Raw genomic sequence first — 5,704 nt, forward strand, 5'->3', positions numbered from 1 at the left:
CTTCATCATCATATACCATTATGGTGATCTTCTTTCTAGAATTGGAAACATTTTTTAGAGTATCCCAATTGTATGATATCTTTTAATGTACAAATATTGCGGCCTACTTATTCATCTATCAAGACTCATTTTATGTGGTGTTTATGGAGGAAAGATTGAATGTGAAGTGGTGCATTGTGTGGTTGGTGTGGAGATGCATCATTTTCTTCAATGAATGTAAGGCAATTAGGAGTAGAAAGGTGTCCCATCATGGCTTGAAATAGGTCCATGTTTAGATGGGTAGGAATGGATATCTCTCTCAAGATTTTGTCCAAAACATCCTTATGTGAAGGGGAAATGCACAAAATCTCAAGGATCAAAATAAGGGTGGGTGTCTTTCCTAGTTGATCTACAAGGTCATATTGGCTATTGGATGAAGATGAATTCATTTTGGGTGCAACACCTTGTAAAGTAACTTTACCCCTTCGAGAACTAACATGTTGCATTTTGGGGCTTTGACTTTGATAGTTATGGTAGACACATAGTTGTCCAATTCTAAAATATTGTTGAAAGTGTAATAATAGGACATTTGTATAGTTAGCCTTATTGTCTATTTTAAGGGCCTTTCCCTTATCATATTTTAGAAATGGTTCCTTGAATATCACATGTCCTTCATTGGAAGTGTGACCATCAACTTCTATTGTGCCATTGTCAATAAGATCTTGGATAAGATTCTTCAATTTGTGACAATTACTAATCTTATGACCCTTTCTCTTGTGATTGATCATCATTCCACCATCTAGGATTTACCCTTCATTCAAATGGTTGATTATGTGGTAATGTAATGAGCTTATTATCTATTAGGACTTCAAATATTTTGTCTAGATTTGATGTCCTAGGCTCAAAATTTTGCAGATTGCATTTAAAATCGCCTTTCAGAGCAAGGTTGAGTAGCTCATTTTGTGAGCTTGCAATGTTGAGCTAGACAATTGTCAAAGGTCTAGAGGTATCACATAACATGCAGGTTATAGTATTGCAATAGACAACAATGGTCATATAATATGAGCATTATACAAAGTATCAATAACATGATGTGTTATTGACCCCGTGCCTAACATCAGCATCTCATGTCAATAACACATCATGTTATTGACCGCCTTGAGTATTTGGGCAGCATGTTATTGACCGCTAAGGCAACAACAAGTGGCTATGTATTTTGTAGTGCAAGAGGGAGTCTTTTCGGGTTCCAAAATTCTTTTTTTGAGTTGATTGGTCCAAGTAGTCAACTCACTTAGGTTTCACCAGTTGGAGGGTTCCATGTCGTTGGTGTGCCAGTCTCCATGGCCCATTCTTACCAACTGGCAGTAAGACCATTTGTTATCCTATGAGGCAAGGTGACCAACCAAAGGGTCACATGGGCTAAGGCAAGAGAAGCAACAAAGGGAAGAAAAGTTATCCCGAGTAGTAGATGGCAGCATCTAAAGACCACCAGGGATAACTCATAACTAAGAGTTGCGAGGGGATAAAGTTTTATCCTAGGGTAACTTCTGAAGACCAAAATCACTATAGAAAAGTTGCCTTAGGGATGTTTCTAGTTAGCTTGAGTGGCTCTGGGGTAATTTTACAAAGAAATAGAGAAGATATTATCCCGTCGTGGTTAGCAAAGCATCTCTTGTGGTCCCCCGAGATGAAGAAGCGGGATGGAACAAATAAAAAGTTATCTTGGAGGAGTAGAGGACATATATAGAGAAATACTTTGGGTTTCAATGAGAATATACATATAGACACTTGGGCTCTAGGATAAGGAAATTAGTAAAGAACCAATGAAATCTTTATCCCAAAGGGTCACAAAGGTCAAAGGAAAGAGGCCTGAGATAAAAGGAAAAAAGGGAATACATTGGAAGGCTTATCCCAGGGAGCTGGGAGGTGCATCCTTTGATGCTCTGGGACAAGAAATATTAAAGGAGACCAATGAAAGATTATCCCACAAATGTTCTTATGAGTTAAAATGGGATCACAAGATAAGAAGATGAAGAAGAGAAAGAAGGTTCTCCTTATCTCGCACGTTCCTACAGGGATAAGGAAAAGACCATGGGATAAGTAAGATAAAGAGAGAATGTTGCAGATCATTACCCCATGACATTGAAGACCAAATGATGGAACCACAGGGGCACATAACATGCATGTTATGCGATTTGTAAAGAAAAACCCAATGGTCAAATTGTCCACATGGAGGGTTGACGAAGGTGAACTAGAGGATAGAGGGGAGTATTGTGAGGATGTGGCACATGCAGATTGGCTAGATTCCATTTATCAAAGAGAGAGATGCTACTGGTGGAGAATTGTTGTGCCAACGTTGCAAGTAGATTTTTGCGACCAAATCAAATCAGATTACAGTGACAAAGCCTAAGTGGGAGATCACATTGAATGCAGAGTAGACAGAAGATGGTTGAGTGATTCCATAAAATCAAAAGATCTGTTAGCGAGATTTCACAACCTTAGGCACATCAGGGGATCATTGACCAAGAAGATGAAAGGACATAGAGCAGGTGTGATTTACTAAATGTAGTAATCCAGATTCAAAGATTAGTAAGGTTGCAGTCAGGGAAAAACTTAAGGAAAATTTTGTGTGGCTTGAGATACCTACCCCTATTGATTGTCCTGAGGCTCGTGGTCCCAGATCCTAGAGTCTATTCTCATTATTTCTTGCATTGATTGCCTCAGGATGGATTGCATGTAGAGTAGGAAGAGGGACACCTCATTGTGTATTTTTTCCTATGCAATCAAATTTTGACAAGTGTATCTTGCCTGGCCTGTAGATTTTTTTTCTCCCTTGTTCTTATTAAAGGGAATTTAGGGCCAATGAGAAGAGGATTATGATTGTAATTTTTCAGGAAGCAAGGCTTCCATGTCCATAGTGCATGTTTTTTCATGACAACTTAGTTTTCTTTCAGTCTGTAGTTTCTTAATGTTTCAAATAGTTTATAACCTGAATACAAAATAGTATTAAAGATTTTCTTTGTAGTTGTCTCTCTTATGTATGCTCTATTTTATGAAATGAAATGATCAAGGATCTTTTGTTTTTTCCCTGTAGGTCAGGTGTATATCTTGTCGTTTGCTTGTCTTCAAGAAAGAGATTAATTTTATTCTTCAAGGGATAGAATAGTATTGTGTATATTTGAGATTCTTCAGTATGGTTGTTGGTGAAACCAAAAGGGAGAATGTTTATGTAATGCATTAACATTCAAATATCAAAATTTGCATGTTTCCCTATTTGAATGTTAAATTTCCATATTGTAAGGTTGACTCTGCTACCCATACAAGGCACTAGTCATGGTTATTGCTTTTAGTTTTTTAGGATCTCTTCAGTATCAAAATCTCTTTATTTTTTACATTTCTTTCTACATTAGGAGTGGGATTAGTGTAGAGCCTCCCCCTTCCCTCAATGAATTTCAACTAAGGTTAAAGCCATAACTAAGAGTTAATCCATCTTTACTTGGTATATTTTCATTGAGATGATTTGTTGTAGCATGTAATGCCAAGAGTAATTGAAGATGAAAGTTACTAGGACATTGCATAGTTTTACCTGCTTTGGTCTTGTGGAACCAAAGGTATAAGAGATATTAGTCATTGTGATAGAGTCTTGTTCATTGGCCAAATCCTTTTCTAGGTCTGATCATGAGTTAGTGGCAATTCCTCTAGGACTTGGACTTGTTGCTTTGGGAACCAACATTAGCAACTAACTTCTTCAATGCAGTTTCAATTATTTCTCCCAAATGTGTTTACTTCCTTGGATTTTTCGGTGCTCTTTGTGGATTTACTTTATTACTGGATAAACTAGAAATAGGGAAAGTTAAATTTGCTTTTACCATATTAGCATCCACAACCCCATCATTGATGGTATTCTTGTTCTTGTTATAAAATTGGGGTTTGTCTTTCCCATTATGAACTTCTTTATTGTCTTTAAATAACTTGATGGTGACTTGCTCAATGAGAACTTTCTTAATTGATAAACCCTTTTAAATGACCTCTTTGAATATAGAAAAACAATATTTTCAAAGTTCATATCCAATTTCATTTGTTCATATTTTGGGTAAACATCTCAACCATTTATTTTTGTTGAATTTGAGAAGAGAAACGACTAGCCAAACTTCTCCATCACTGTAAGAATGACACAAAATATTTCCCATTTTTCTATTTTGTGTTTCATAAGGTAGTAACTGATATGTCAATTTCAATGTTGTATGAGATGTGATGTATAAAGGCCTCTTCCATTTCACCTCATGATTTGATCCCAAGAAGAAGTTGTGAAAACCATTCCATGACTTGTCTACCTAAACTTTGAGGAATTAGTCTCATTAAGTAGGATTATTCTCTTTCTACCTCTATGCAAGCCATGAAAATCTCTCTAATGTGTGCCTTGGGATCTCCTTTTCCTTTATACTTGTCAAACTTTAGTGTCATAAAATGAGGAGGAAAAGGAGGAATTGGTATACTTTTATCATATAGATAAAGACATATTGTCATTTATTGTGCAGTCCTTTTTTGGTGTTTGCATATTTACTATCTATTATTGAAAATCCCTTAATGTTTGGTTGCAAATCACTGCTAGGTGGTTTCTTATCCTTTTGAGTTGTTCCCATGTCAAGGCCATAGGGAAAAGGAGGAATGTAATGCATGTAAGGATGATACTGGTCATAGATATGTTCATATGGAGGAGGAATGTAATTATTGTAAGGACCACTTGGTATGGTTTTATAATGAGGAGCACTAGACTTAGAACAATTGTATGTGTCAAAACTATGAGCATAATTGACATTGTAAGTTTGGTATCAAACATTTCCCCCAAATCTAACACATTTTTTTCATGCATAGGGATTGGAATGATCTTGGGTAGTTTCTTATTGTTGAGCATATGCATTTGTATTCCTTCAACCTTGGAGAGGATGAGCATAGGGTTGTTCATGATTGTTTCTAGCATCATTGGTATAAACATGAGTATCAACCACTTCAGGTTTTTGAAACAAGGATGGCGGTGACTCAGGCATGGTACACTCACGTCTATGTCCACCATCATTACCACTAGCATTATTTTTATTGGGATCCTCTTCCAAAATTTGTGACACATCAAAGTCATGGGGTAATCTTGCACCACTTTGAATGAACATTTGTAAAAAGTATTGACAGTTTCTCCTCATGATTTCTTCAACCACTCTATTGAATCACACATCAAATATAGTATCTCCAATTTCTATTGTAGTAATGGACTCATTTTTCAACATCTTGTGTATTATGTTGATTATCAAAATATTGTAAGGGTAAAATTAATCTCCAAAAAAATTATATGTTTCCATTTTTATAGATTGTTGAGCTTCTTCGGATTGTCTTATAATCATTAGTAAATGGGTTTCAACCACAAAAGACCTTGGCTAAAATGGAGAATTGAAGAAATGTGAAGACTATAGAAGACCAAGAGGATTATTAAATGGAAAGTGAATCTAAGGTTTTCTTGAAATGTCCTAAAATGTAGTTCCAAGATAAATGTGATAATCTAAAGCAAGGTGTGGCTTCCTAGGAGATAATAGACTCCTGGTGAGGTAAGTTGACCTTAACTAGAGATGTCCAAATGGTACCCAAGATAATAAATTTGATGCAAAAATGAACTAGAGGTGTAATTTAATGTGTTGCAAAATATGATAGGGAGTACTAAACAAACTTTTGGTGC

The sequence above is a fragment of the Cryptomeria japonica genome, chromosome 4 (assembly GCF_030272615.1).
Source record: "Cryptomeria japonica chromosome 4, Sugi_1.0, whole genome shotgun sequence".
Classification (NCBI taxonomy): Eukaryota; Viridiplantae; Streptophyta; class Pinopsida; order Cupressales; family Cupressaceae; genus Cryptomeria; species Cryptomeria japonica.